We start from the raw sequence: 24,259 nt of genomic DNA, 5'->3' as shown, positions 1-24,259 counted from the left end.
GATCAGGGATGAAGTCATGTAGGTGAAAAAAAACCAACTTGTTTTTCTACGTGTGGTCCTAATAGAAGGGGCCGAATATATTAGGACCACATGTCTGGACCGATTGTAAAGTTTTTTAAAATAGTTTTTCTAAGTCCTGAGGAAGGCTTCAAATACAGCCGAAAGCTCCACAGTAGAAAAATAAGTTGGTTTTTTCACCTACATGGCTTCATCCCTGATCTCTTTGTTCTACTAAAAAAATGGTGTTTCAAAATGGTGATAATTTTGGAAAAATGCCTTATATTAATGTTTAATAAAATACTTTTTTCGGTATAATATTGGGTAGATGATTGTTACCATGACATTTTGTTTTTATAATTTTTTGTTGTTGTTGCCAAATAAATTATTATTATTATAATATTATTATTTATTTTTAGTAAATCGTCGATTTTTTTTGGGGGGTGGTATAAAAAGTGATATTCTGTTTATGAGAAATCAATTTTTGTGTTACATAGTATTGATAGTACCCACTACGTCTGAAATCTCCAAAATTATAAACAAACAAATAAATAAAATTAAATTTAAAAAAATCCTGCGCAAGATTAGATCTCGAGGAAAACTCAGTCGAATCTTGCTGTGAAAGAAACGAAACTTGTTTTCGTGGTCCGCTTGACCAATTAATATCTTTTTATTAATTAAGGTTTTTAGTTGAGATAAAAAAAGGCAGTGCCACGAGCGGGATTCGAACACAAGATCTTCGTCTAGATACGTCGCTGCTCTACCACTTCAGCTACCGTGACTTCGGTCCACTCGGACACTAACTTCCCATCTCAAAAAAGGCAAAAAGGAGGGAAAATTCAAAAGGTGGGGTTGAGATGGGAAGTTAGTGTCCGAGTGGATCGAGGTCACGATCGCTCAAGTGGTAGAGCAACTGCGTATCTAGCCGAATATTGTGGGTTCGAATCCCGCTCGTGACTCTGACTTTTTTATCTCAACTAAAAACCTTAATTACTTATTAACATTTTTAAAATATTTTTATTTCGCGCTTTGGTTGTGTTTCAAACTTATCAACTTTACTTAAGCGTAGCAATTAGCCCAGGTGTAAATGAAAAGATAAGTTTCAGTTTTATGTTTTTTGATTAGCTCATTCTAGTACGTCATATCATCACACCTTAAGTGACACAGTAACAAGCGTCGCAGGAACACAACGTAATATTTTTCTCTGTAGTATCGTTGTTAACTTATTTGTTTGCTTTGTCTGTTTGTCTTAGCTTTCCTACTTACATATAGTCGGAGGGTTTAACTTTATATAATTAATGTATACCGGTTTGAAGCTACGAGGGATGAAGGTTTTTGGTTACAGTGAAGAAAAATTATTTACTCTTTGATGGTTTGATTAAGAGGGTTTAGTAGCTGTTGTGTGATACTTACGTAGTGATATATGTTATTGCATTTTAACAAGAGTCGTGTTAGATAAGATGAATTGGGCGAGAAACCCAGACCTTGGCTGTTTGGAACAAACGCGCGCTGTTATCTTTGAACACGGTTTTACTCATTCTTATGACCTAGTTCCGCCTCTTCCACAGTCGGTAAGCCAGTTCACGGAGGTCCCCGCTCTTCTACTTTTTTAATCAGTTGTTATTTAGCCGGCGATTCGCCCTCGAATATTTTAGTCTTTCGCGGAAAGTCGTCAGAGCTGGTTCTCAAACGCCGTGGCTTTTTACAACTTCGTGTTGATTTGTAGTGCCATTCAAACATACGGGATTATCGCAACAGGTAAATTGAATTCTTTCATTTATTTAGCTACTAAACTGAAAGAATAATGTGTGATGTTTTGTGACCGTTAGTTAATGAATATTTATAGATCGTGAGATGCGGTCTGGTGTGACATAAGTTTAGAAAAGCATTTTCTTTATCGGGCCAACGTTTCGATCTTTATTGAGATCATCTTCCGGGCTGGGGATTTGGGACACAACATAGAAATTAGAAATAGTACAAATACTTTGATTAAACCTAAAATTTCTATATTGTGAACATCATTGTGTATATTCATTTTCACATCTTACATGTAATTGTATAATTTAAACAATGTTTATAAATCCCAGGCGTATCGTATCTCACGATCTCCAAATAATGAAAGAACAGTGGTAAACATTATTTTTGAACAACTATGTCACAAATATAGGCAATATTTTACAATCATCTATGCTTCATTTTTTCGTAAAAACACAGTAGACCTAGAATTGTATGGCATCTTTTGAAAATTATACTTTTAAAACAGCAAATCTGAATCTTTTTCACCTATTATAGAGGTTACAAATGTTTAACTTTTTTTGGAGAACTTTGGAAAAAAGGAGAACAGAGAAAAGTTATACAGAGTACCTCAGGCCCAGTTATAACTTCAAAATTTCAAATGAGACACTATTCACCCTGACACATCATTTTTTAGGATTTTTGACGCTAAAAACAATGTGTGGTGTTTAGTGACCGTTAGTAATGATTATTCGGAGATCGAGAGATGTGTCTGATGTGACGTAGGTTTTAGAAAAACATTTTCATTATCATGCAACGTTTCGATCTTTATTGAGATCATGTTCAGATCTCAAATTGTTTGTTTTCCGTGTAGATGTGTCATTATTGAGAGGTACTCTCAACCCGAAATACAAGAATGACACATCTACACGGAAAACAAACTCTTTGAGCTCTGAAGATGAACTCAATGAAGATCGAAACGTTGGCACGATAAAGAAAATGTTTTCCTAAAACTTACGTCATACCAGACCGCGTCTCACGATCTCCAAATAACTAGAAACTATTCATAGGTACAACTGACGTGACACAATTGACATTTTTATCCACGGAAAATAATAAAAAAAAAAACTAAATCAGAAAACTAAAATAAAAACTGATAAGATTATTATCGAACAAATGTAACAAAGTAAATATGTACTGATTTCATTGATCGTAGATACGTAGAAAAACAAGCACGTGGTGTAATTTTTGTATAAAATGTTTTCTACATCTGTGAGCACTCCACAGGGGGAAATTGTTCCAACCGGCTTTGTTTTACGTTCCGAACACTAGCAAAAGATCAGATTTAAATTGCTTGCTCTCGCTTGGTGTCGCTACCTATTGGTTTGGCGATGGTCTATGGCTGTTAGTAATTCCGTTTTTCCGTTCAAATCATATTTCTGGAAAATTGCCCGTAGCTCTGGTTGATTTAAAATTATCGGCGTGGAAATATTTCCAAACAGCATCCGTATAACTATAATCCGAAGTACATTCCAGGCTATTACGAAAATCCTATAAAAAATATTTGTATAAGAAAACATCTAAAGACAAAAGTTATATTATTGAAATTTCGACATTATTATAAAAAACTATGTCAAGTTATTATAAAATTTTAAAATGCAAATTTAAAATCATGGCAAAATTTTAGTGTACAGAATTAAAACGATCAACTTATTTAAATATTATAAAATTGCATATTGCGAGAATTGTTTTTTTGTTGTACTTTTTCATTTACAAAGTGTTATTTGCGATTATTGGCAATGCAGCAATGGTATCGCAGGTTATCTCTCTCTCTCGCTCTCTCATTTTTATAAATTTTTTACTGTTTCCTTTTTTTTTACATTAGTGCTATACCTGATTTTTAATACCAAATTATGAGATTAACAACTATTAACAAGAAATGATCTTAAATGATAAAATTATATGATCTAAAGCAGTTATGATGAAAATCGCTTTATTTATTCAAGGCAGATTAAAAAATTTTTTTTTAAATTTGTGCAAATAGAATTACAAAATGTCATGAATCATGAAAGGAAGATTTGAAATGTTCATTTAGTAGATGCAAATAAACTTTCAGATCATTTTATTTGGCAAAATCAAAAACATTTCAACCAGTTAGCATGTGTAAAAAATTGCTTTCTTGTATTCATCATTTTAAAGGGTTCAAAGGAAAAATAAATACTTTTAATCCGTTAAAGAAGTTTGCAGATGTCCACGCGATCTTAAAATGGTCATATTTTAATTACTTATAATTTGCGTAATGTGCACAAATCCACACATTCTTTTTTTTAGACACCCGCCCCCTTTTTGCGATAAAAAGCTCGGCTGAAGCGGGGATTATCAGTGTTTATTACATCCGTCCTTGAAAAAAGCCAGATTCAGCTCATTTTTTGACTGTAGGAGTGCTCCGTCGTCTACTTCCGCTCATAAAACCCAAATCTTGACGTAGGACCATAAATTATCGACCGTTTTCGCAACTCCCTGGAATATAATTGAGATTATATTCTAGTTAAAAGGAGTTCTTACAACTAAACATTCAAACGGAAAATGAAAATCTTTCGATTATAATAAACCAACAGAAAACAAATCAAAAAACCTGTTTTGCTGTTACCTGAGACCGATTTGGTATAAGTATTTCGTTAATTTTTTTTAATAGGTGAAAATAGTCTGTTTAATCAAATACTGATTTCTGATTTATATAAGAACAAATTTGCACATGCATGTACATTTGTATGTAGAGTTGAGACTATCACTTGAAGCAGTCCACCGGCAATTACAGCTTTTGTAATTCACAATAAATTACGGGCTGGCCTCGAGAGTAAAATTTAATAAAATATTTAAAACAACAATAAATATGTAATACTTTAAGCTAAGATCGTATTGAGAGCTGAGAAGAGAATAAAAAGGATTTCTTTTTACCGGCGAAGAGTTCCATTATTAAACCTCATTAGTAATTCTTTGTAGGCAACTGAGCTTTATTCCAATATAATAAAAGAGAGTAAGGAAATTGCCTTTTAACAATAATAAATTAGCCAGCGGGAAAAAAATAAATTATGAAAAAATTACCCTCATATATTCGGGATAGTGTGCTTTTTGTTAATTATTAAATTTTACTTGAAGTTCTCAACGTTTTTTTACCACCAGAAGGCCGAATTCTCGAATTATTATGTGCGAATATTAACAGATCATAAATAAATTTTGAAAAATAAATTTTATGTGTACAAACACCAATATTTAATGAATTAATGATTCATAAATTTGACAATGATTAAGCATATCTCATTTACGCCTACCAGCGATATAATTATGATTTATGAACTATTTCTCCCTCATGCTGGATTCCAACGCCATAAATCGATTATTGACAACATAAAACATTTTCACCCTTGCTATCTCAGTTGTAAGATATCAATTTTTTTTACAACTTACAATTAGACTTTAATTTAGAATAATAATCTGTGATGCATTGAGATTTATTTGTTTCCCCGAACAATAAGAGCAATTATACTTTTTTCCTGATTGGACAACGGAATCGAGTTTGCTCTGCTTATTGACAATCGCTGTTTAACCTGTCAATTAGGCTTAAATGATAATTGATTGTGATGTTGATTCCCTGGATTTCAACTAGTTATAATTTGATTATTTTTACCCAAACAAAGTTTTACCAATCAAGGTAATTAATTGTTTTTAAAGATTATTGTATTCCAGAAGGACAAATATTTTAAAGGATTTAATTTAGCATAATATTCTGCTATAAAATATATTCCGGTTTACCTGTTTTACTTTTACGTCTAGTGGACAATTCCTATATTATCTCACTCATGAATCCTTTGTAAAATTTTTTGTATTCATTTTTTAAAATCTAAGCTATCCTTAAAATTTGCGAACAGTACGCATTTATCTCAAATAATTAATTTAACAATATGTGTTGACAAAAAATAGTTATTTTAAATACTAAGATTTAACAAATTTTAAAGAACAACATTCACACACTATTTTCAAAATTAATAAGGCAATTTGGAACTTTGTTATGTCTAAGCCTGTGATAAATGTACAATTTTGGCTCTCATCTAAAATCTATTTCACAAAGATCCAGTTTTATCCATTAAAAAACACAACTAACTTAATAAAGCGTGCTTCTGTGTATGCTAAAAGAGTTTGTTAATTTCTTGAATTTGTTACTATGTCGGCCCTTTTATGGGAACAACGATTTAATAAAAAATGAAAAACCAGCCTGAATTTGAAGAAGTTTGTCGACTTTTGAATTCGAACACGGGATGAATTTATTGTTTCGAATCAAATCGTCATAAAAAACAAGATTTTATCTCTATCAAAATGTCGCACGTTTCAACTATATTTTTTTCGCTTGCGCCATTATTTAGCATACAAATCAGCTCAAACTTTTATTTGTAGCTTTAGTTAAGTCGGATTTGAATGTCAAATCGTACTACATGGATCATGTATTAAAAAAAATATAATCCAAGAATCCGCAGTCGAAGAAGTTCGACGACCTTTGAATTCCAAAGCACGATACAGTTATAATTTCGAAAATTCGAAAAACAACCAAAATTTTAACAAGTCTCTTAGAAAATCGCTGATTCCAAAAACACACACACACAGATTTTTTGTTTTATTTTAAATTAACCAAAATTTTACTTAAAAATCTGGAGAAAAGAACATCGAAGTTTATTTGTTTGTATGACTGAAAGGAACAGGTACGACACACAAAAAATGTGACATGTTTGTTGACAGTATGTCAAATTTTATTATTGATTTAGTTCATTTTTATTATTGTCTTTATATAGGATGAATTTTAAGAAATAGGCAAGTTGGTTTTAGGTTTCAGTTATAAACCTTAAGTCTAAAACAGAAAGCCTCACATTTGAAAAATTTAATTATCCACATGTGAATATTCTTATTTTTTCTATATGTGAACTTAATGCGTTTATGCGTTAAGGACTTTAATTTCCCCGGCATTGAGTAAAAAAGCGACCGGATTTCATCTTGTGAAAAGGATCTCATTCGTCATTAAGAGAGGTTTGAAGCTGATAGCTTGTGTCAATCATATTCCACAAAACACAGGATTCTTGTCATGAAAACGTACTGGCCGATTCATTTTGTTAATCCCTACAACCTTTTTAGTGGGTGACAACTCGAGCTACATGCGGTCGAGCATTATCATGCATAACAGGTGGTCCCAAGTAAATAGAGCTAATAGGACCACAGCTTCCAGAAGAACTTCCCCAATATACTTAGTGAGGTAAAAGATCCAATCTGTAGGATAATCCGTTCAGTACCTGCATGGATTCCACCACCATAAATGTCTTGGAAAAGGCTGTGACTCACGCATGACACATGAAGCAAAGCGTCCTCCACGTCTTCTTCATACACGGTTCCGATCATCTGACTTCCACAAACCGGCACTCATCTGTGAAGAGAACAGCCCGTCATTGTTCAAGTCTCCCAGGGTTACGTCTGTCGTTTGCCAAAGCATCTGCCAACACGAGATCTTCTCGCCTTAAAATCATGCTTTTATGAATAAAAAATTTATACTTAATTTTTTACTCAAATTTATTGTTTCATCAAAGAAACCGAATTATTATCTCACTCGACATATGGCCCTGCAAAGTTTGAAATTGAACTGATTTTCTCTATTTTGAATCTAAAGAGTGTAAAACGATTTGTAGCAATCTATGAAGGTAAACCACAAATTATTAATGTTGTGTTTATATTTTAAGTCTTATCAATATTTATACATAGATATTATGGAAAATTAACAAATAAATACCATGTCTGGTTCTTTTTTGTCTTTGAGGGTTTAATTAGTATTAAATCAAATAACTTATACTAACATTGCAAGATGTAGTAATTGCACTGTTTGCACCCTTTGAAACTGTTGTGATGTGAAGGAATATAGAATTAATAACTGGCGTTTTGATACACAAAGCGAAAGTCAATTTTAGCCCGGCTAGTTCCATGCTCGCTTGCGTACAAAATAAAACTCATTTTAATTAGGTTCAGAGGTCTTATCGAATCTGTGTAGTAACTTGCAGACTGTACATTCAGTCGGGCGCAAAATAATAGTGTAGCCCTGAGGGCGTGGCATGGGTGCTTTATCAGAGGCACACGTGGGTTAGGGTACCAGATCCTGTGTGAATAGACAAGGGAGAGTGCATAACCATCTGTACTAAAGGGTAACCGAAATGTTCCAAGGTTCAGCCCCTGTTACACTGGGAATGGACTCGTAGTAGTTCGTGATGACACCCCTGGCGGGAACTTAGAGAAGAGGCTGTCTTCTCTCTGTGTCCTTCGCACGAAACTTGCGTATGACCATCTTTATTCACCCGGCCCCACGGGAATCGGTGGATCGGACCGAAGCGTATAAGCGTTGAGGACGCTATGATTGCGCTGACAGAGTCCCTCGAATTTGTGAGTAGTGGCGGATGGAAATGGGTAGTGAATCAGTTGCTTTGCACGTAGGTGTAGGCTGAGCTCGATTGGCGGCTTTTACCGTAGGCAGTCTCCTCTAGGGAGTGGTTAGCAATTCCACTTTAAACAAAACCTCGGCCGGAGCGGATCCTGTAGTTTCTACGCTGAGGAAGCCCCAATACTCTGGGAGATAGAGAGGCCTTCTCTATCAAGGGAGTGCGCGGGAGGAAAGACTGATGTATTTCGGCTTAGGTAGCCCTTTGCGCGCGGCATACGGTTCGATGCTTAATGCGGACCCGACCACTCGGAATCGGCAAACGGGGAACGAGGTTGTCTTGGCCCCTCGGGGCTGAGCTGCTTCTACACCAATGCTGCGGCAGTAACACCCTTCTGCCGTATGCGGACGAGCGTCAGTTCTCAGCTTCAGAATCAAAACGTCCGATAAGGCTTGAACGGCTAGGTGCGGTTAAAGATCTTTGTTGTCCTTTTAAGGACGACCGAGTATACGGGAAAGCAATGTACATTCAGTATGTTTTTCATTATATTCTTCGTATTTCTCTATTTGGTACAATTTGGAGGGGAGGAAGCATTTGCGAATGCCCGGAGCAGCGATGGTTTCAGCGATTTCGATGTCGAAGACAGGGCTATCACGGTAGGCCTTACGACGTTCTCGATCGAATGTGCGATGAGAAATGGATTCTGTACGATAACAGAAAGTTTGCAGGTCAATGGTTGGACAAAGATGCCGCGCCAAAACACTCCCGAAACCATACTGGCACGCAAAAAAGGTTATATGTGACTGTTTCGCTGTGTATTCCTGGGCTTGTTCATTCTAATTTCCTGAAATATAGCGAAACTATCACAGCAAGAAATTTCCAAAGAAATTGAGACAAAGCACGGGAAACTGCAACGCCTTTGTCGCAATTCCGACCCTGAGTAAAGTTAAAGGCTTAGGATATGAAACCTTACCGCACCCTCCTTATTCAACCGACTTCTCGCCCACAGAATTCCACTTTTTTAGGCATTTTGATCACTTCTTGAGGGATAAAATTCTCAGAGATCGCGGTGAAGCCGAAAACGCCTACAAGACGACTACAAGATTCCAAATAAAGATTTTTATGTCAGCGGAAAAAAAAACACTTATTGCACTTTGGCAAGGATGTATAGATTATGATGGAAAATATTTCGAATAATTTTTATTTTATTTTATAAAAATTAAAAATCATTTTGACTGCCTTTTCAAAACATGCATTATTTTTGCAACCACTAATATTGCTTTTTGAAGGTATCACTTTATAACTCACACACGAGATGAAGAAAAAAAGTCCATTGCATTTTACCAAATTCTTTACCAAGTTACCTATTTTACCAAGTTCCATTCGAATAAACTATGATTTGGACTTGCATGGATGAAGAATCTGGCGATTGTAGCCAATAGTAAATAATTTATCAAGGTTGGAGGGAAAAAGAGTACAGATCCTTTCTAACGACCTCTTGAATTGAATAATGGTTACAATATATTTGCATAGTAAATTATTTAATTAATTCATATGATCCCCTATGATTTTTCTCGTGGAGCGCATTCCTGACAAGAGGAAGAACGTACGTCTCTATCTACCTAACGATGATAAATGGTAATAAATGGCAATAATTCTGCCTGCTGTTGCCCGAAGGGAAGAATCGGTAGTGTTTAATTTAAATATGTAAATGCCAAAACCAATCCTATTTAACGTTTGAACGAGGCGAAAAATTCAGGTTACCTTAATTTAGCCCGCAGGTCATCAATCAATGAGAATTATGTCGGAATGACGGCAAATATAATTTCTTATCTGCTAATTTTCGCAGTGGGTGGGATCCAATTCCTTGTATTCGCCAATTATTGACCAATCGATTTCGTCATATCGCTCGTTGTCATATCAATATTGATCTCTATCCCTTCAGGGGAGATATATATATACACACACAAAAAACACAAAATCGAACACTGGTATTTATTTCTTAATTTTCCATAATAACTATTTAAATTAATGATTATTAGGGAATCGTGAGATGCGGTCGGTTAGGTTTCAGAGAAACATTTTCTTTATCGTGCCAACGTTTCGATCTCTATTAGATCATCTTCAGGGGGGTTTACAAACATTGATGAAATTTAACAAATACATGTAGGATGTGGAAAAAGTGAATTTATACAATGCAAAAAAATATTTTTTATATTCACTCAAAGTACTACTACTGATTGAATATAAAAAATATTTTTTTTGCACTGTATAAATTCTCTTTTTCCACATCCTTCTTGTATTTGTTAAATTTAAACAATGTTTGAATTTTCCCTCCTTTTTGCCATTTTTCGAAAGGTGGAGTTGAGATGGGAAGTTAGTGTCCATGTGGATCTAAGTCACGATAGCTCAAGTGGTAGAGCAGCGGCGTATCTAGCCGAAGGTCGTGGATTCGAATCCCGCTTGTGAAACTGACTTTTTTATCTCAACTAAAAATTCTTAGTTAAAAATCGTAATTACTTCAAACAATTAATACTGTCAATTGTGAGTACTAAATACATAACATAATATCTGCGTGTAAAGATTAGTAAGACTTAAAACGAAAACACAACATTAAAACTTATTGTTTACCATTATAGTGTTAATAATCCTATTATACGCTTTAGATGAAAAATAAAGAAAATCAGTTCAAATTTATCTTTTGCAGGGCCAACATGTTTAATGAAGTAATAATTGGTTTTTAAATTGTCTTCTGTGATGAAATTGTTTATTCATAAAAGCTTGGTTTTAAGAAGAAAAGATCTCGCCCGGGCAGATGCTTTGGCCAACGACGAACTTAGGCGTCCATTACTGGGTGAGCTGAGGTCTACCTTCCGATATGGTTAAGGGCCACTGGAAGTCGAGACCGAAAAGAAAGTAATGGTCGACTGCGATGCATGACTCCAAGCGGTCCGTAATGTAAGAGTGAGCTGTAAAACAGCCATCAGAAGGCTTTGTGACAATAGCCAAAACCTAGATTCTAGACGTTCCGCATTAGTATCTCTACTACTGGAAAGGTATCGTGTAGAAAGGCGGCTATTCGCAAATCAGCATCTCGCTTGGCCACTTAAACAAAAATAGAGTGCTGTTTGCTTCATGTGCCAAGCGTGAGTCAGTGCCTTTCCAAAGACAGTCAGTTACGGTATGGATGGGACATGGTAAAGAGACCGGTTAGATATCGTTCGCCTCAAACGACCACTGAACAGCTTCAAACTCTTATTGAAGAATGAAATTCTGTTTCACAAGAACAAATCAGGTCGCTTATTTTCTCGATGTTTCGTACTGTTAAGCTCCTCCGCATAGCCAGAACAGGAAATACGCGTTATTAAGAGTCCTGTCAATAAATTGTTAGTTAAATGTTAATCTTTCACTAAATGATTTTAATTGTAATTAATACAGCAATAAAAAATACATATAGTTTGAAATAATCAACAAAATGCGAGTATAATTTGATTGTAGGTATCAGTGAAACGTATATAAAGAATATTGATCTTGTAAGGAGAAAATCAAATATTCCCGTCCTGTCCTTTTTATTGTTTACTTTTATCAAATCATCATTATTTTAATTTTTTTTCGTCTTTGAATTAATAAACTCGCGGTATTTCATGCTGAAACACAAGATCGTGGTGTACCCGCAGAGAGAAACGGCATATCTTATTATTACAGCTATCTGAGACTTTTCCACTCCCTTGGGCTAACATTTATCACTTTTCCTTTCTAATAAAACCGGCAGAAGGAATTTCGTTACGAAGATTATTTTTGGCTGGAAAAGATTAAAACGCAGGTAATAATGTCTTGTGGACGTAGAAAAGCTGGTATTTTGACGAATTTGATAATTTTTTAAAATATAAAATTCAGGACGTGCCCGACATTCCAATCGGACAATCGAAAGGTTATCTATCATTCGCTTTTATTTATTCGATGATCTTTTGTAAAGTTTTCCTTTGGTGGGGATTATGATTAAGTATGACAAACAGATAAGGAACCGATCAGTTATTGTTTCCCAATTGCGTTCTCTAGTTCAAGGATTTCTTAAACGACGGACGAAATTCGTATACAACTTTGAAATAATTTTTGCTCGTTAAAAATGCCGAATTTGAATATTGGTGAGTATTTTGAGAGTATGCTCTGAAGTGATCACAGTGTGAAATATAGGACTGGATTTACGGGTAATATTTTAAATAATTTTGTTTTTTACTTGGGAGAAACAAAATTCATTTTACATTGATGTCTATGCATGTAGTAAAATATTTTGTTAAATTATTTTATTTTATAATCTTTATTTTTTTAAATATATTACATATAATTTTCAATCACAGTTTTTTAAAGTCAATTAGACACATAGTAATTAAACTGTCTGCTTGAGGACAGTCATTGATAATAAATTGTTGAAAAGAAACCAAAAGTATACAAACTTTAAAACAATTTTTTGGAGATCGTGAGATGCTGTCTGGTGTGACGTAGGTTTAGAAAAACATTTTCTTTATCGTGCCCACGTTTCGATCTTTATTAAGATCATCTTCAGGGCCTTGTGTTGTCTGCATTTCAACAAAAAAGTTCTCTGGTTGAGAGCCGATGCAAGTTTCTTCTCATTATTGGCGATGTCCTTCAGAATAATCTTTGCTTGGTGTCCATTTGTAGTTGAATAGATCTCTTTCAATCAGAGAACCTTTTTTGTTGAAATGCAGCCAATACAAGGCCCTGAAGATAATCTCAATAAAGATCGAAACTTTGGCACTATAAAGAAAATGTTTTTCTAAAACCAAAGTCACACCAGACCGCATCTCACGATCACCAAATAATAACGGTCACTAAACACCACACGTTTATTATAATTTTACATACTACAAAAAGTTTATTTACAGTTAAAAATATATTAAATTATATTACAATAATACAATTTAAAAGGGTTGTTATGAATAATAAGTAACAAGTTTAAAATAAATTTATTTTCTTCCAAATTGGTTTTAGAGCGTGTTAGCTTATGTGCTCAAATGGAAAATAAACGCCGCTAATGTTTTGTGTCGATGGCAATTAACAAAATTGATATTTATTGACGCAAATATTTACGCTTTTGGCTTACCGCCGGAATGGAAACCGCAAAACCGTAACGGACTGTTATTTCCACCAATAATATACGTAAATCGAAACGTTTAATTTAAATGCGTTAGAATTTGCGCTTAATTATTTAAATGAACGTTTAAATACGGTGATTTTGAGTTAAAGTTCGATTGTTTTTACAGCACGGTTAACAATTAATGAATTACGATGGTCATTTTCTGGATGCAATTCCTTGAATTTCCATCTATTCTGTGTACAATTTTATTAATAATTAACATACCAAACTTCCCAAATAAATTTTAACCTGAAGGCTTTTGAACGACAAACCGTGAGAATTTTTTATTTTATTAACAAAAACTATTTTCACGTAGCTCGAATTAAACGAGATCAAAAATTCATGAGTTTCAATTATGATGATTTGAAGAAAATACACCAAAACACCCCAGAATATCATTGATAGATTCAAATTTTTTTAACTATTTATTACCTAGTTTACGCTTAATAATTCGTATTGCCTCCTCAGGCTTAAATCTCCTAGGTATCCAAAAAATAAGCGACCGTATTTTTTCTTCTAAAACGGAATCCCATTCTCCAACAAGAATGGTTTTAACCTGTTTAACGCCGAAAGATTTCTAACGCGTCTCTTTATCACTTCCCGTAAGTTCCCTTTAGAATTCATGTCAGGAGGACGTGCTGGCCAATTGAGTGTGGTAATCCCTTCTTATCCAACTAATGAGTTATCTAAGTAATGGGTGACAGCGAGCTAAATGCGTGGAGCGTTATCATGCAAACACGAAGTTGTGCCCAATAAATGGAGCGAATGGGACTACAGCGCCCATAACTTGCTCAATGTACCTTAGCGCAATCAAAGATCTATTCTGTAGGATAATCGGTTCGGTATTGGCATGGATGATCCCATAACCATAACTGTCTTTGAAATGGCTGTTACTCACGCATGGCACATGAAGCAAAGCGTCCTCTACGTCTTCTGCATACACGGTTCCGATCATCTGACTTCGACAAAACGGCACTCATCTGTAAAGAGAACAGTATTGTTTAAGTTTCCAAGCGAGATGCTGATTTACGAATAGTCGCCTTTCTACTCGATGCCACTCCAATAGTAGAGAACCTGATGCGAGAAGTTTATAGACTAGGTATTCTCATGAAGCCTTCTGGAATTGACTAAATATCAAGGAAGCCGTTAAATAACGGCACTGTAGTGCGATAAGAATAATAAAAATCGTACCTAACCGTCGTAAATCTCGGTCAGCCCTTACCTTCCTGACTTACGGTGGCCGTAAACCGCTGTAGACCACCGTAGATGGTAGAGCACGGCACATCCAGGTCTATGTTACGATTGATACGTCCATAGCTGGGCAAAGCTTCTGCCCGGGCGCAATCTTTTCAACTTAAAAACATGCTATTAACAAAAAACATAATTGTTACTTGAATTTATTGTTAACAAAGAAACCAATTTTATATAATAATAAATTAGGAAGTTTATAGGCCGACAAACAGCTCAGGTCATCGCCGGCCCTCTGCGTGTTTTTCTTTTTTTTTCTCTTCTTTCACGCGTATTTTATTTTAAACTGCGGCCATTTGAGCGTCTCGACCTGGTTACTGACACTCTAATTTCAAATATATACTACGTTGATATCCTAGAATGCTAGTCTCTCGTTTGTACCTCAGGTTGTCGAATACAGAATAAAAACAAAACGTACAATACGTATTCATACATTACCACAAAAATGGAAGTCTGGTCACATTCACTCACCCAGAGTACTCGATATTCCTCGGGGCTGGGCTATAAACAACCCCTTCCTTTCACGCTAATAAATTACTTTTACTCTACAGTCGTCATACACTCACCTAGATTACTCGATATTCCACGGGGCGGGGTTGAACTCTCTCCACTCTTGCTCATAACTTACTTTTACTCTCCAGACTTCATACACTCACCCCAGAGTACTCGATATTCCTCGGGGCGGGGTTATAAGCAACCACTTCCTCTCACGTTAATAACTTACATTTACTCTCCAGACGTCATACACATCCTTGGGCGGAGTTAAATCACCCAAACCAATTTTAAAAAAATTACTCATTTGATTTTGGAAAGGAAGAAATTGGACTGATTTTTTGTATTTTAATCTAATGAGTGTAAAAGGAATTCTAACCCTCTACAAAGGTAAACATCACGTTATTAATGTTGTGTTTACGTTTTAAGTCAATTATTAATATTTACACCTAGTTATTATGGAAAATAAACAAATACACGAGTCCGGGTTTTTTGTCTTTGAGTGTATTTGTTCTTTCCATTGATAAAATTTTTTTCTTGAGAAATGTCCAACTTTTTATCTCGTCATTTCAAGGTTGAAAATTTAGCGTATAAACTTTTAAATAGCTTTTGTGACTTTTTTTTGACAAATGATGTGTCAGGTGTTGGCAGTTTGGTCACGATCAAAGAGTCGTAAGCGACATGACTAAATAACACTTTTATGCCGTTAAAATTTCCTGGTGGCCCATTGGTAAAATATCCATTTTTTGACAATCAATAAATTTGAGGTAATTTGATAATACATATTCGATATGTATATTCACGTCTGAGCTCTATTACGGCAAAAACTTGATAAACTGTTTATCTTTAAAACTTGATAGTTTCTGTCATACGGCTTTAAATCCGATTACTCATAAACCAAATCAAATTCCGATTGCTATGGCGAGGCAAATATCAGACTCAAAGGCCAAAAACTGTAATAAAATTGATTCAAAACAAATGATTGCTATTTAAATTAAGTAACACAAGACTGTCTTTTCCCTAAAACTCATTATTTATTTATTTATTTTTTATTTGAATTAGAGGTAGTTTGCTTCCTATAAAACATTCTGTACGGCATGTCACGTCTTTCAAACGTAATTTGTAGTTTAGGTTGTAGTCGAGTTTTGTTTCAATGAATAGCCCGGAGAGTTAGTATGCCATGACCATTCCCTTTTACTACCGTTTCGAAGTGTCTAAATGGTATATCAAACTCGCTTGTATAACTTAGTTTAAGTTCAACTAAGACTGTAAGTCTTTTATTTTAAGACAAGGGATTGTAATTGTTCAAATAGAACGCTATAAGAATTATCATAATGGTATAAATGCTTCCTTGAAATCATATATTATAAATTTTATAATTATGACTAGATTATTCAAGGAAGAAGGACTACACTTGTTAGTGCAGATAACATTAAATTATTTAATCTCTTGTTAACGTTTTGTCTATCTTTGTCTGTTTTGTCGATCAAAACTTTAGGGAAAGGTTGAAAGTTGTAAGTCATAGTTAATTTGTCTTTTTCTTGATCGATAAATTAGCGTCAGTACAATTTGTCCACTTTTCTTTTCAAAGGAGGGCAATAAACTAGGTTGATTTGTTTACCTCGGAACGAGATCAACAGGGGTGCACGTGATGTGTGGCTCTCCTGCGGTCGTCACACAGAGAGGATCTGGTTTATGACACAGAACAAATTTTAGAGGAAAGGCTTTTCCGGATCGGTGATGCATTCGGTCGTTCCGGACATGTCAGCTTATCCGGAATTTGGCAAATGCATCTTGGACGAAGTTGTTTATGGCCTTTCATAATAAGCTTCATAATAAAGCTTCATAAACGAAGGGGACTTTCATAATCCATGTAATGAAAAGCGTTTAAAAAGTACAAAATATTCTTTCTAGGTTTTTATTAAGAAAAAAAAATATATTCAATAGTATTTCGTGCTAAAATGTATAATATATATGTAGGAGAAATCTCTCCGTCTTCACGGGGTAATAAATGATCCATTTCACTTGGTTGTCTCTCTGTTTATTTATTTAAGTACAATTATGACGACGCTCTCGCTGTGAGGACAAAGGCACGACTGATCGACTGACTGACTGACTTTGTCCTTTGTTCTTCTTCTTCTTTGTGATCCACTCGTTGTCTCGACTATGTCACGACGTCACAGTTAGCCAGATACGTCACTGCATTCCATTTCATCTCCGACATATATATATATATATATTTATAAGAAGGATCCAATTTAGTCAATACTTAAGCCAACTCTTACTTTGATTGAGATCACTTACTTTTAGATCATTTAGAGGTAGAGAATTTTTTACCACCACTTTTGAAATATTTTTAAAAACCATTATATTTCGTGGTCCGATTGACCAAATAACTTCTTTCAATTAATTAAATTTTATGTAAGGTATTGGTTGAAATGAAAAAGCTAGTGTTACGAGCGTGATTCGAACCCACGACCTTCGGCTCAATACGCCGCTCCTCTAACCACTTGAGCTTTCGTGACTTCGATCCACTCGGACACCAACCTCCAACCTCAACCTACCTTTCGAATTTTCCTTCTTTTTGCCATTTTTCAAATGTCGTGTAATCTATTTGATTCTCGGCGACAAATGGAATGGCCACGGAGAGCTCTTAGTGAAGATATACTTCGTTTTACTGATTAAATCCATTATATTTCGTGGTCCAATTGACCAAATAACATCTTTCAATTAATTAATCTTTATGTCGAAAGGTAGGTTGAGGTCGGAAGTTGGTGTCTGAGTGGATCGAAGTCATGATAGCTCATGTGATAGAGCAGCGTATCAAGCCGAAGTTCGTGGGTTCGAATCCCGCTCGTGACACTGGCTTTTTATTTCAACCAATACCTTACATAAAGATTAATTATTTGTAAAAGATTTGTCTTCCCCAGATCTTGCATAATTTTTAATCAAAGATATCATTATTGAGAATCATTTTTTTCATTTTAGGCGTCTGTTGACGATCTAAGTTTAAAATCGTCTTTTATACTTTTGTTGTTTTTACAAATTGTTTTTGATCTGCACAAGGAAGACGTTTTTTTGTACTAAGCGAATAATACACTCAACCTTGTAGTTTTTGAATGCAAAACAAATCGCTGGACGTGTTTACAGATCCATGTATATATATTTTTTACTTCTATTTCAAAGTTAAAAATCGAGCCTTCACGGTCTAGTTGTTCGCCCAATAATCTTCTTATAAGTTTCCCACAGGATGTACATTTTTTAGTCAGTGAACAATATTGACACATCTTTCAGTTTTTCCGCGGGAAAAAAATCGCAGATCGCATCCGATCCGGTCTTTGACACCCCGGTGTAAATATGTCATGTGTGATATACACTTGGATTAGAAGAGAAGGGCTGTTTGCAATATCCGATTTTCTTCCGAAGCTCTTCTTTTCACATTCGGATATTTCTTTTTCCTCTTTTCTTCTATCTAAACCTAGCTCCCCTTCCCATTCACTTCCTATTTCATCTGATCAAACCCTTTCCCCATAGGCTTTGAGTCACTTGAGACCGATTTGATGTTTTATACTGATATCGCATTTGCCATGTGTTACATTCAGATTAGTGTTGTGCGGGTCGTCAGTTTGAATTTTTACCAACAACGCTGCAAACAAATCCCCTTTTGTTTTAATTTTATACTTCTCTCGACATTTTCCTCTCATAGGTCAAATGTTTTTGTCGAAAGGTTCAATGCATTTTAATTACTGTTCCAGGTTACGACTTATTTAACAGCATGGAAAAATATAATTTCATTTCCTTATTATTGATTAGTCAAGATTATCAGACGTGATAGTACTTTTTGTTTTGTTTGTAGATGGTGATAATTGGGCTAATTGTTTAATTGAAGATAGTGTGAGAAAATGTTTTATATAAATTTATAAAATACGTTTGATTTATATGTATTTTAAAATGATTTTATCTGCACCTTGAACATATTAGTACATATTAAAAATTTGATCACAAAACGTTTTTTCACACGGTCGCAGGATTAACTCTAATGCTAGTGCTTCACCAGGAAGACAAATGCCACGAGAAATCGACCAATGCTGGCACTCAGTTTTAGGATTAAGGAGCAAATAGGTCTAGATGTCATCGACGATTAAGCCGAAAATGGCGGTTCTCGGGGTGACAATGTGATGAAAGGGTTGGAACAGTGGGGTTAGAGCGGATCGGAGGTTGGTGGACTTTTGTAATCTGACGGATCAGTTCGTTGTCTAAAAGGATGTTGAGGCCGTTGTGAATAATAAAGTTAGTGACGTAGTAAGAAACTTGACAATTTGTTTGATAACTTTTGATTGGAAGGATGGATCCGCTGGATGTTGGATAGCTTGGCAGAATCCCATAGTTCAACTCTGTTTGTTCGAAGAGGTCGCAATAAAGTCATAAGTTTAAGTTAAGTTAAAATTCTGCATAATTGCCCAAATTAAGTTAAAGTTGTTATCTCATAAGCCTTGTGTGGAAATTCCATGTCAATATACTCTCTCGGTATAGACCTAAGTATGTGAATGCAAATCGGTATCTTCACTCCTGTCCTTGACAAAATTGCGGTACCGTAAGGATTACTGGTGATGATGGTATTAGGTTTTACAGGTAGGGCAACAATATTAATGAAATGGGATCAAGAATGCTCCCTTGTAGGACCAGGCTTGTATCTGTCTGACTCGACTGTCTGATCGAGTTCTCCCCTTAACCTGATCCTAAAATCCTCCAGTTTGATAAGTATGACCAATCAGAGAAAGTGCAAATCTTTCCTCATTCTTGCTTGTTGTGGCTGGAGTGCCCCTAGTGTCCTAGTCATCACCTATATTGAAGGTGTCCTTTTTTAAACGGCCCGACTGAATTTCTCTTGAACCTATACCTATGACGCTATCAAAAAAAGAAAACCTTACCTTTTTTGGAGAAAAATGTCCAGAGGATGCAAGGAAGAACGTTTTCACGTTTCACGAAACTATGACAGGTGGGCAGGTGTATGTAATGTAAACAATAAAGGCAATTAACGTTTATTTTAGTGAAGATGCAAATTATATAACAACGAAACAAATGAAATGCGTTTTTTCAAACTTTACCATAACTTTATCATGTTTTCACCAATTTAAAATCTGACTGTACAATTGCTTCGAGCCTAAAAAATCCTTTAATATTTGTCATGATGTGTAGGGTCGTATTTGAAGTTGATCTGGGTCTGAGGTACTACCCTGTACAATTTTTCTCCAAACAAAGGTAAAAATTTGAAACTGGGCTAAAAAATATTTAATTCTTAGTTTTTCACGATAGCGTCATTGGTTCAAGAGAAATTCAGCCGGGCCATCTAAAAAGGACTCCTGCATTGTGGCTATGGCGTTTTTTGCGATGTTTCGAAGAATGATGGCGGTAATTATTGAAGATCATATCCAGGGAAGTTTCTACGATTAGTGAACGTGGTACTTCAGATGTACAATGTAAATGGCTTTTTTTCCAACCCTTTTTAACTCAGTGTTAGTGATTAAGCGGCAAGGTCTGGAGGCCATCTTCGATAACGCGACGGGATGGGAATGTGTAGGGCTTGAGCAGTAGATTTCGGACGGATCGAGAATTAGGAATTAATTATGAATATTAATTAAGAATTATCCTTTCTTAATACAAAATTAATCTTGTTTTTAATGCATTAAAACATTAAGAGATGGGATAAAATATAAGCATGTGATATAAAATTCTTGTATATTTCGGAATTAATATAATTGGACTTGGGTTCGCAACAGCAGAGGTTACCCTCAGGGTGAGGTGTTTTTGAAAAAAAAGCCCATTTGTAAGAATGTCGTATTCGAATGCAGGGCCGCGGGATTCGAACCCGGGACCTTACAGTGATGAGTACCGTGTCAACTCTCAAACCGTTGCGGCCACCGACGCCCCGATTGTTCTAATTCTTATTTTTGAAACTACTTGGACAAACGACATTGGACTCTTAGAAGACCAATAGAAAATAAATATAAATAAAAATAAAACTTATAGAAAACGAAATATCTTTTATATTTTTCAATTTGTTCATTTTCATCATAATTTCCCTTATTATTATTTTCAAATTAGAAAAGAAATGACTTTTTATAAGTGTTTGCGTCTGTGCTTTTTTATCCGTGCTTGTCCGGTTTTAAGCATCAGCGTTGTTCAAATGAAATTTAATGAAATGCAGGTTAAGACCTGGTTTAAAGATTTCACATTTTTACGTCAGAATGTTTGATTTCACTCGAATTATTAAACGTGTTTTGATGCGATTTTTCGAATATTGGTTAACGATGTTGTTTTTTGAAAAATTAAACGCTATTGCAATTTGCAACATAGTTTCGATACGTTGAGCCATTTAATGAAAATCCTGTGTTACATCCCTACTATTAACACGTAGTAGATGTACATAAAAAACACAAACAGATTTGCTCATTAAGAACGAGCAGTGATAAAATATTTCCAATCGTATTTAGATAACGATGAAAAAAAGGGGTTTCGAGTTAAAAATTGATACCCTGTATTGATTATGCATGCGGACTGGGTCATTACGTTTTGCCGAATTTCCAATGATGATAGTACAGAGTAAAAAAAACAACCAAACAATTTTCCATTAGTCAATGTAAATATAACTGCCAGAAGGGGAATGTTTCTTCAATGATCTTAGGATGTAATTAAAAGAAAAAAAAAATATAAACAAGAAAAAACATTAAAGGAAAAAATTGAATGTAAGTGTGGGTAAGAGTGACACAAGTGGGGGTCGAGCCGCGAATTCGCTCACGACTATATGGACTAAGCCAGTCGTCTCTTAACTTCCCATCGCAACATACCTTATTCAGGTACGCGCTCACATCAGACATCGTATTCTATGTTTTCTTAGATCATAAAAACAAAATCATAATACGAATCTCCGACGATTTTGTTCACGCCGTTTGGATTCATTTACGACTACAATTCCTGTTTGTTTACTAGCAAGTAATACACAAATACATTTATGACACACTAAAATTTATAGTGTGTTTATATTTCATCGCCAGGTTATTGAATTAAGATGACGTTATTCACATGGATTGTATCGGTATTCAGTCTATGTGTGATTTTTACGGTTTACCTACGTTTAAAAAATGTTTATACTTGTGATAGTATTTTTGTGTTTGTCTTACCGCCAATTGTACCGATAGTAGGCCACGGCACGGTGAGAAATGGAAAGAGGGAGAGTGGCACAATGGATTTCACCCCTTCCGTTAAAGGGTGGCGAACGTAACCGATTTCCTGTCGAACCACCCTAAGCGACCGCGAGGGTGGAGAGAATCAAGCGAGTCGGGGGCGGGGGTTGGACACCGTGCCAGACTTTTTGTTTTCTTGGTCGTAAATTGTATGCTGGATGGACGACATTGTCACTTTCGACCTCTTTAGCGAGATGCAGGACGGTCGTGAAATTCGCAGGGTTCTTTAGGCAGTTCAAAAAAACCCACTGTTTTGTTAAACGGTCATAAAACGACTTTTATGGGCGTTTTGGATGAAAAATACATCTAGATTTGTTACTTTTCTTCAATCAAATAATCACACCTTCACTTTCGTGTTTGTAGTCAACTCTCTTTTACTTATATTGGCTCTTCTACTTGTAATTGCACCATAATACAAATTGTATTTTTAATTTATTTCATTCTGTAAAACACCAGATGGGAATTGTTACACGTCAATTGAGCACATGTCTCACAACAAATATAAAAAATTGCTCGCCTTTACTAATAATTGAGAATCCCTTCCGGGCAAAGTTTCATTCCAGACAAACCCTGGAATATTGATATTTTCTGTTCAGGATGAACATTACATGCTTTATTTCATTATTTGCCAGCAAATAATAAAAAATTATTTACTATTCCATTCAAACTTCGAACCCAAACATTAATAGACTGTTTGTTAATTGATATGTTCGGATGTTCAAAATTAATTTTTATGACTTTTTAATTACATTTATTTGATATTTACAACTACAACTACTTTCTCATTTGAGTCTCTCGTAGGAGTTGCCCAGTGACAACCCTCCTTCTCACTGAATCCTCAATCAAGTCAATCTTCCCTCAATGATGAGGTCTCGGGGCTTTCAATGACATTTATGAAGCTTTGTTAATAAGCACAGCTAGTGTTGAAGGTTTGTTCGATCATCGGTTTAATTATCCCAGATCATCATCGGTACGCATTTCCTCACTCATTTTCAATGTCAGTACCTAATTGTTTAGAGGTTTACATTTAATATTTATGCCATTTATTGGTTAAATACTTTCTGGCGTTTTCTTAAAATATCAGTTATGGTATAACATATTTGTTTGCAGCTTGATTGTTCCAGATCGGTCCGCATATTCTCGCTGTTTCGAAGTCAGTTGTCAATGCTTTTGGAGATTACATTTGCTTTAATATTTCGACCATTTTTTTATTGTCAGACATATTTTAGTCAAACTTACTCATGCTTTTTCAAAACAATTATTGAGCTACAATTGAAGATTTGTTCAGGTCTTAAAATACAATATAGGTCCGCATTTTCCCGCTTTTTTTTCACTTTCAGTTACGATTGTTAGGAAATTTGGTTTGGTTTAATGTTTTTATTTATTTGTCTTCAGTTTGATGGTTTCAGATTTATCCCTGTGAACTATTTTAGGTTTAGCGAAAAGCAGATTTTGCCAACAATTAAGGCATTAAATTTTCGTGGTTAGTCCGGATTTTTATTTGTTACAAAAATCTCCATTTGATTAAAAAAAATTGAATGTAAAAAAATCAACCTTGACATCCAATTTCATTATTTGAACGATACTAAACAAAAAATCACGTCTCATATTTGAATTTGATTTATTTAATAATTTCGCTTTCCTGTTGTCTAACAAGCCGGCTTTAAATCATATAAAAATTTAGATAAGGTTGTTTCAAGTACGTTTATCAACAAGAAAAAGTGATAGACGTTTGATTGTAAATTAACATGTAAATCTTTTTACCCGTAGTTAAAGATTTATCGAAAGATTGTTCATACTGGTCCGCACTTTCAAAAATTTTGTTAATTCGTTTTGACATTTCGAGCAGAGTCGTTTTTGTTAGCATGTTGTTGTAATTAAGTCTGCAATTTTTTTGATATTTTTTAATTTGTTTCGTATGTTAA

The 24,259-nt window shown here is 34.9% G+C and overlaps 1 protein-coding gene across 3 annotated transcripts in view; it reads left to right on the top strand.

Moving 5' to 3' along the window:
- LOC106665537 (ATP-binding cassette sub-family G member 1-like) overlaps positions 1 to 24,259 on the top strand; it is a 242,947-nt gene that overhangs the window by 54,657 nt on the left and 164,031 nt on the right. Inside the window, exon 1 of one of the 3 annotated variants that reach the window (XM_014392016.2) lies at positions 1,558 to 1,755. The exons of the other annotated variants lie outside the window; for them this stretch is intronic. The gene's annotated coding sequence lies outside the window, so the exon portion shown is untranslated. Of the gene's footprint in view, positions 1 to 1,557; positions 1,756 to 24,259 lie in introns of those variants that run through there. 3 annotated transcript variants of the gene reach the window in all.

The sequence above is a fragment of the Cimex lectularius genome, unplaced genomic scaffold (assembly GCF_000648675.2).
Source record: "Cimex lectularius strain Harlan isolate CLEC.00 unplaced genomic scaffold, Clec_2.1 scaffold37, whole genome shotgun sequence".
Classification (NCBI taxonomy): domain Eukaryota; kingdom Metazoa; phylum Arthropoda; class Insecta; order Hemiptera; family Cimicidae; genus Cimex; species Cimex lectularius.
The sequence above is the reverse complement of the archived record's forward strand: the minus strand, read 5'-3'. Positions and strand labels throughout refer to the sequence as shown.